The following is a 9,852-nucleotide window of genomic DNA, read 5'->3' as shown; positions in this document are numbered from 1 at the left end:
GACTGGTGGTGGCCCTCCCAGCACCCCATTACATTTATTTTGCTTGGAGGAAAAGGTCTTGGCCATCCTGCATTCTGAGGGCTTGACAGGAATAGATGGGAAGTGGACTCTGGTAAGTTACACTTCAATAACTAGCACAATATCACAATGTCCTGTTTGCTCTAAACTCTGCTTTTACTATTGTGTCCTTCATCTACTTTCCAAACATGTAGAACTCAAAGTATCTAAGATGTTGGTTTGTTTGTGTCAATGTGTATTGCACTTGAAGGGCACAGCTATCCAAATACATGACATGACATGTTGCAATGCTGTCTGTAAGTTGATATCTATAAAAATATAATTCCAGGACCCATGATATATGTTAAAATATAAATGTATGGTCCATCTCAAATGCATGTTTCCAACAGGTATTGTACACTAACCCTTTGTCAAGTGTTGATAAAGTGACATTGAAGTGACCACAACTACCATGAGGCTCTATGACTGCAGTTCCGACCAAGATCCTAGACTCCTTTGTTCCATCTCACATGTCTGCCATGTCACTACTGATCTTCACTCGTCATGCAGTTTACCATTTGTCAAGTGTTGGTAAAGTGAGATTGCAGTGACTTCAATTACCATGTGACTGCAACTTTAACCAAGATGCTATCCGCCTTTTGCCCCTTCTCACTTGCCTGCATGTCACTACTGATCTACATTCATCATGGATTGTGCAATGCATAGACAATGCTCTACTCAGATACGTCTGAATACTTTGCTATATGGGGTCCTGGTCTTTTCAACTGAAACAATTTATGGCATGAGTGACACTCTAACAGCTGTGTACCCCAATATATTTAAGCCATGATGGAAACTCAGCTGATTAGCAGGGCAAGGTGACCCTCGACTCTGCACTCCTCACACGATGAACAATGCTAAATATACAACCAAGCTGTGTGTTTGCCTGTATGATACACAACTAGGGCTTGGAATGGACAAATACTCGTTACGACCACACTGTGCTTGTTGAATTGTTTTGCGGATGTCATGTTTATCCCTAAAGCCAAAATCCATATATCTCACATATAATGAGGTGATGAAATCTACTACATGTATTGAATGTCTTCAAATATCTAGTAATCAACTTCAACTACATGCACATAGATGATAATAACAATCTCTACCTATTGTGTCTCGTTCTAGGTCCCTATTTACTATGATACAAACAACATGGATGTGTGCACCACACTTACACCAATAACAATGTTCTCTATTTCTCAACAGGTCCTACAGCCATAGCACCTGCACAGAGATTGGAAATCAAACAGACTTCCTCTCCACCCCAGGATGAAGCCCTCAGTGATGACAATGCTCCTGGAAATGTGGACGTAGATGATGGTCCTGTCTGATCTGGTCAGCCTGGGCAGACTACAACAGTGGGGCTCACTGTGCCCACAACAACACCTCCCATCACAGCTGCAACAACAAAGCCAACCACTGCACCCCCAAACAGTCAGTACCATCCTGTGCCCCCCAGTCCTGGACTCTGAGGCATCGATCACCACCCCAGTCACTGAGGAATCAGGACCCAGTGGGAGGGTGCAGTCTGTGCCAAGGGCACAGGTATGTGGGGGCAGGGTTCATTGAATGGTAACTGTGGCCCTGCAGTGTAAGCCCACTGGGGCCACAGATGCTCAGGCTGCCATCATTTACATCCTGGGAGTCTACCAGGACTCCCAAAGTGTGATGGGCCAGGTATTGATCAAACTCCAGGAAATAAAGCAGCTACAGAGGGACACACACCAGGAGGTTGCCAACATACACACCAAGGTGGCTGTCATCAACACCAAGATGGTCTCCTTGGTTGGGGTGCTGCAGGACATCAAGTCCACCCCCTGCAGGGATTTCTACCTGCATCTATCCCTTCCTGTGGTCAAAGTCCTTCCAGGCTGTTAATATCTGCCGCAGCCACAGGAAGGAATGCCCTGTCAGAGGAGGACACGCCTGCATGTGCCCTTGTCTGAGCAGCTGTGGATCCCCATCTGTCAGAATGAGGGGATATCCATGCAAGATTTCAGGAGGTGGGGATGGCACCCACCATCACCAGTAAGAAACCTTTCCCCTAATGTCCTCCTGTGTGTGCTACACATTCACTTTGTGGACTATTCCTGCCCACTTTTCCACTGATGGAAGTAAAATGTTGGACCTTGGACTCCGGACAATCTGGAATCTACTACGATGTTTTTATCCACCATGACTAAAGACTTCACTTTTGGTTTTCACTATGTCATGTTTAGTTAATATCTTGATCCTTGTTCACTTCATTAAAAAACACACATCACCAAATCATTGTCTCTTGTTGTAATTCTCACATATAATAATGTGAATGTACTAGCATATGAATTTTGCAATGTCAAAATCTAGGTAGTTCCGGAAGCATGGGGATGTTGTATGTAAACAATGTTCAACTCAGGATCACTATCAGATCACAACAACAAATACATACAAGAGTATGGGCTGATAACATCTTTATTCCACTGTTTTAATCATTGGTTGACATTAAGTCAGAAACATAGCAAATAAGACCTGACTCGGGTATTCTGTGTCAGTGATAACATAATCACTTGCAGACTTTCACAACATGGAAGTAGGGTGTACATCTGACAATATCCTAAACAATAGGCAACAATAAATTAGGTCTATATCATCAGCTTGAGCCATATTGCCTACCTCACAAAATAAATCTTACATCAAATAAACAAATAAACAGACACATGACATTACAATTGTTTCTGACAATAGGTTCATTCCAATCCAGTGATGCTTGCATTTGGTGGAATGTCACAAACAAATGTCAGTGATCTGCCACAAGCATGTGTTGGCCTACAATGAGGAGACACATGAACAGCTACATACAGTGTATACACAATGAGGAATTAGCCAATGTGAAGGCAGAATAGCACAAATTGGGTCCAACACAACATTGTGTTGGATCACATGACAGCACACATATTGCATTAGGACTAACACACCACAAGGAGCAAGTCCAATGGAAGCTGGGTAACTTCCATCCTATCGCTGTGCAAGCTGTCTTGATACCGGCTTTGCACACCCAAACTCGGTGACAGACATTCCAAGATCAATCTATGTCCACTTACTACATCTGAACAGCATCATGTACCTGCTAATTTCAAAAGTCTGAAAAGTCTGAAATGTTCAAATGAAGATGCCACGGTGAAGGAATCTAAAACAGATCAAGACAGAGAGGGATTAGCTACTAAACCAAAAAAATGACACAAATCACATTGTCAGCTCCTAGAGAACACAGTCCAAGAACAATTTGCTGCTGAACAAATCTACACAAAACAGACACCATTACTAGATTTTGCTCAACTCATATATTACTAGTATGTAGCATTACCATCCTCCTCACAACATCACTAAAAGAGCTGCAATAATAGTTAAAGTCATTATGTCTCACATCATACTTACACGCAGGAGAAGTAGATTCGAATGAGATCCTAACACAAGTCCATTCCTTCCTCTTCACCACCATAATCATCATCATGTGGCATTTCAGGTTCCTCACCCGGTGGCTCTCTATGGCCTGCAGCCTCTGTGATGTAAGGGATGTTCCGTCGCAGGGCGATGTTGTGGAGCATGCAGCAGGCCATGGTGATCTTACACACCTTCCCGGGTGAGTAGAGGAGGGATCCCCCAGTCTATTCCAGATATCTGAATCTGGGTTTCAGGAGCCCAAAGGCCCGCTCCACTGGCCGCCGTGTTTTTGCTTGGGCCTCATTGAAGTGAAATTCCCCTGGTGTTGTACGACCATGGATGTTTGGAATACGCTGTCTCCTAGATGGAAGAAGTACAATGAGTTACCCACTTTCAGATTTTACTACCTTACGTTACCCACACAAAGTTAAGACAGATCACACTTACCTACAAGCCGGGCCCTCTTCGGTAGTAGTTGTGACATCAGCTGGGGTATGGTGCTGTTCCACAGTATGAAGAAATCATGTGCAGATCCTGGAAACCGGGCACAGACATTTGGTATGTGCAAATCTGGTAAGCTGACAACTTGCACGCAGATAGAATGTAAGTGCTTTCTGTTACAGTACATTTGTTCCCTGGCTTGCAGTGGTACTAATGTAATATGGGTGCCATTAATGGACACAATCGCATGTGGGATATGACCAAAAGCATAGAAATCTGCCTTCAAAGTGGCTAAATCCTGACATCTGGGGACCTGGATGTTGCTGTCTATTGGTCTAAACAGCGTTGATAGCACCTCTAGGATACCCCACTGAACATAGGTTGTGACATTCCACCTGAAATAGTGACAGTGAATTTAAAGGAACTTGTGGCCAAAAAAAGCAATACAGACATGATTTTCACAAGTGGTGGGATTGATGTACGATAAGTGATGTGAGTTAGGAGGTCAGGTTTCAACTGATGACATAAGTCCATTATTGTTTGACATTTCAGTATGACATGTCTCTGTTCCATGGTTTGAAGGTCTGGAAATGGGTGGTATACTAGCATCTCCTCGCTCTACCAGGGTAACTATGTGAGGAGTAACACAAAAATGTAAATTGGTCACAGCGTGCAGAGTAACATATGTGAAGAGTAAGGCAAAAGTCATGTGTCGGAACATTAATGCTTAATGAAGCATTACACATTTCACATCATCATTGCCGAATGTTGAACATCTACCAATCATCCCCAAGGTGGCCTTCACAGGTCTGTAACATACCTGTGCACATCATCAAATCATAAATAGTAAATTGACACTATAGTGATGGTATCATTACATTTCATGTGAAATACCGGCAGCCGCGGTGAACAGTGCACCGCATACATTTTGCCTATGTGCACAGTAATGCACAACACAGATGATGTTTTGTACTGGGCATGGCATGGAATGGATTTTTTTAAAAGTAAACATATTTGCCCTCATTTGTAGTGGTGGTTCCCCCTTAACTGTCACCCATACTATTCTCCCAAACGCTAACATGACGGGTGCCTGACCTCGCTAATAGGACATTTCAAACTTCTGCCGCCGGCGGCAGTCGGCCTCGCCAGTGGGCGGTCACATGCACTGCAGAAACAGCCATAGGCTAACGTTGGTCATAGTGACGGTCGAGGTCCAATGGCTGTGTGAACCGGCGCTGAAGACCGTGTATATGGCATATATGTATGCCACAATTTGAAAAAATACTCACTTGCTTCCTGACACTGCTGCTATCAACACCTTCTCCCAGATATCTGCCACATCTGGGAGCAGTTAGGTCATACTATGCTGGTGACAGGGCCCTTCCCTTCACTCCAGAGGCGCTTGATACCATGGTAGATGAGGTACTTCCCCAGTATGGTCAGCTCTATGGCTCACCAGAGGAACATGTAAGTTTCTGAAATCCATATTTAACTCAATTTAACTGCTTTCTTCCTATCTGCATAGGCGACAATTTGCATCTGAGTGTCAAGTAGTAAGTATAATGCATATATTTTGTCTACATAGGACACACTTGTAATGAATTATGGGGCCCCATACTTTGTGGGGAGAAGACCACCATTGTAATATGTGATAAGGGTGATTTCTACTTGTGTTAGATGCATATATCTATGCAGGGCTCAAGTTCATAGTAGCTACAATGATTTCTCATGGTATATGTGCATAGTTATGTATAGGCTTTACACCATGGACCATATCTGTAAACTGTTATACACATTTGAGAATGATATTAGCCATGTGTACCATCCCACAGATCACACAGCCCACATCAGGCTTTGTAAAACAGTTGTCTGGGAGGAGCTATACCTCCCTGACCCCTTCAGAGTGCCACACAACCCTATGCTCACATATGAGATGGGCAGAATATTCACTTTTATATATTAAATTGGTAGAAATGTGAGGTTCATGTGGGGCCAGTAGACACAGCCTGCAGAGAGCAAGGTCTGACAAAGAGTTGTGTGCAGTCTGGACCATGGCCCAGCCTGGGCCGGAGTTGCTGTGGCAGGAGAAGTGATGCACAGAAAAATGTACCTGTAGATCTTTTGATCCATGGATGTTGCCAGGAAGAGTTGTCTATCTCAATAGTAACCCTGATATCTGTAACATGGATAATATAAGGATTGGTGACTGAGGTGATCCCATGACCTGATAATTCTTCACATTGATCCACAGTGTCAATGTGTGTCTGTCATTAATGACAGTCCCCTTACTCGCACAGGTCTATTGACACTTTCCCAATAGTGTTGCTTCCACTGTACAGGACAATAGCACATCTGAGACATGAACAGTGTAGATAGTGGGTTAATTTTGAATAGATTTAGAAATGTGAATCGTGTGCTTGGTTACAATATTTCCTATCACACAGCACATACATTGGGATGTTGATTGTCATCTCAGTTACAGTGCCACATATCGCTAAAGGTGTGTCCTGAGATAGCAGTACATACCACACACACCTATTTTGACTTACTAGGATATTCCAATAAGTAGTTCACATGTGCACACGTCCCCCAGAGAAGTAGCGTTCAATGTAACACTTACCAGCCCTTACAATGTGATCTTAGTCTTGGGATGTTGTGTATACTATATTACTCTCCTCTATGGAATATATGCATAAATCCAATGGTCCTGGCAGTAAAGGTGCCTGGAAAGTCATGCACAGGCAGTTTACCCTTTAGAAGGTCCAAAAGGTGTGCTGTGTGCCATGCTACCTCACATCACATTCCATATAGGATGACCCTGGCTAGGTGATGTTAGTGCGCTACATCAGTTAATGTAGGTCATGACCAGCGTTAAGGTTAGTCATCAGATGACCACAAAAGAGTGTATCCATGCCTTAGTTGTGCTTAGCCATGTGACATGGGCACATGTATTATTTTGACTCTCGAAGAATGCTTTTGCTAGATGTCAGCAAAATATGTATCAAGCTTACAGTTATCCCCAAACTTCCAGTTACAATCTGTTTCTACATCTGTTGCATCCATACAGGCCAATGCAGAAAGAGGTGGGAGGACCTGCAGAACTGGACCCAGATCATGGAGGTCCATCTGGGGAAGCCCTCCCAATGTGGAAGGGGCGCGCACCCGTCCCTGACTCCCCTGATGGCCCGCATACAGGCGGTAGCTTACCTAGAGCTTGGTGGGCATTTGAGGGCCCAACAGTAGCTACATGAGGGTGAGTCTTGGTCAGAGTCGTGAATGTTATTTTGCCAACTTTGAGTGTTACAGACAGGCATTTCACCAACTACATTGGTGGTTGCCAGTGTGCCACACACAAGATGAGTTTTGTTAGTGTAAATGTGGTAGTAGGTTCATGCTGCTGTACTATGCCTTTTGATTCTGACCTGGAACACAGCAGAGTACTATCCACATTCAATTTTCTCTTTTTGAACAGACACCAGGCTGGGTGAAATGAGTAATCATCTCATGTTGTCAGTTGTTCTAGGGGACAAGTGTACAACACAGGCAACTTGTCTTACTATGCGAAAAGTGATGTTTCTTCACTATTGTCTCTAATGTAATGGTGGCCCTATGAAATGTTGAGTGCACAGCACATGTAGTGACTGTACAACAGTTCCCATTGGTAAGTACTGGTTATACAGTGAAATGAGAGTGCATCATGAGATTGGTGTGATATGTGCCCTTCATCAATGTTTTCTGTGGATTTGTGATGTTCAGGTGTGGAAAAGCATTTATAATAACCCATGTTACATATCATTTCTGATACATCCAGGGAAGGCAAAGGAGAAGGGGCCAACGTTGTTGGGGACACAGCTGGTCACAGCAGTTCTGTACGTGAGATGTCGGAAACTGAGGGACCCATTGACCAGGAGGGTGTGAGGAGGGACGCGGAGGACAGCAATATAAGCCCTTCATCTTCATAGTCGTCCTCTGGTGGACACTCCTGAGAGGTGGCAGGCCACACAGGATCATTACCACCTTCATCCTTGTCCACCACCTCCAGTTCCATCGCCACCTTCCCTGTTGTCCCCCAACAAGTTGGCCGTTCCCGCTTCCCTAAGATGGGAGCAATCTCCTCCACTCCAGGCACCTTAGCACTGCCCCTGTTAGCCCCACTGCATTGAGCGAGGAGGCTATTGACCCCCTGAGGGCCATCTCTGTTGGTCAGAATGCAGTTCTGAATGCCATCCAGGGGCACGGCAACCAACTGACCCAGATGATGGCCTACCTGGAAGGCATTCACACTGCAATGCCTGGCCTACAGAGATCTTTTCAGGCTCTGGCCTCCTCACTCACAGTAGCCCTCAACCCATCCCAACGTTCCACCCCACCTCTTGCCCCGTCCCCATCCAAATTCCCTATTCCCATTCCTATCCCAAGCACACACACACCTAAACAAGCACACAGGTCAACCGACCCAACCACCGTGCACAAACACAAAACATTCCACACAAAAAAATGCACTCAGCAGACAATCACCCCCTCACCTTCCCACTACCCCCAGCATACCCACAGATAACACAGCAACACACACAGAGCCCTCCACAGACACAACCATACCTCAGACAACACAGCAACACACACAGATACCTCCACAGCATCCAGCACATCCACAGCACACACAGGCACAAAACACAAATGCTTACAGTCAACTGCACAACAGACACCAACACAACACACAGTTCAGACAGCTGACACAGCTCACACTTCCATTCCCTCTTACTCGCAACCCAGACTCCATCCTGAACATCATGCCTGTTTTCCCCGTGATTATGTCTTTTTTGCCCTAGCCCTTACCCCAGTGAAACTTGTCTCCCACCCTCCCAAAGTCTCAAAAAGATCTCCCACACCCAAACCCATCCCCTCCACTTCCCACTCCAACCCTGAGAAACAGCAGCCCCAACCCTGAACCCAGCCTAAAATCAATAAAGACCAAAGAAAAACCTGCCAAGGGCAAAGCCATCTCAAAAAGATCTCCCACACCCAAACCCATCCTCTCCACTTCCCACTCCAACCCTGAGAAACAGCAGCCCCAACCCTGAACCCAGCCCAAAATCAATAAAGACCAAAGAAAAACCTGCAACGGGCAAAGCCAACCCTTTCACTTCCAACCCCACCCCTGAGAAACAACATCCCAACACCCCTGAACCCAGACCAAAACCCCACAAACCCAGGGCCCCTCCCAAGTACAACTCCAACCCTCCTTAATCCTCAGCCCCCCCACAAGTACCGCCTTTGAGGTGCCTGATGTGCTCAATGGATGTCCCTTTGTAAGGAGGTTCCCTGGCAGCCATTGGCCTTTGCTTCCCTTGATGGGTTGCTCAATTAGTAATAAAACCTTTCATCCTTTGGAAGGCATTGGTCCTGCCATTACTATTCTAACTATTTTATGTTTTTGTAGTGTTAGTGATGTGTGACTACAGTTGTGTTTGTTTGAACCATAATTGCTGATCCATTTGAAGTGATTAGTTTGATGTGACCTTGGGCCCAGTGCTCGAGTTTAACAGGACAAGGAGTAATGCTGGATTGATGTATAAGTGGGATGAACCCCGATTGGTGCAGACAGTGGATTATATGTTATATGAAATGGTAATTATTTTGGCTTGTCCTGGCCACTGTCCACATAATTTTGTTTGCAGTTGTCCCTATGATGTATATATAGGATATGTGTGCTAGGCATGTTGAAGTTAGATATGTGTTTATCCCCACATAAAGGGAGTTAACTTGTCATACACTTGTGGAGTTATGCATGGACATGTGTCCATTTTCCGGTATGTACCTTATAGCTACTTTATCTAGATGTGTGACATATGCTGTTATTGCTGTTTGCTTTCATGAATTGCACTTATACATTTCCAACACATGCATAGCACTTGGTTATGCTATTGGTTGTCC

Source organism: Triturus cristatus, chromosome 3_1 (assembly GCF_964204655.1).
Source record: "Triturus cristatus chromosome 3_1, aTriCri1.1, whole genome shotgun sequence".
Lineage (NCBI taxonomy): Eukaryota > Metazoa > Chordata > Amphibia > Caudata > Salamandridae > Triturus > Triturus cristatus.
This window is presented reverse-complemented; position numbering follows the sequence as displayed.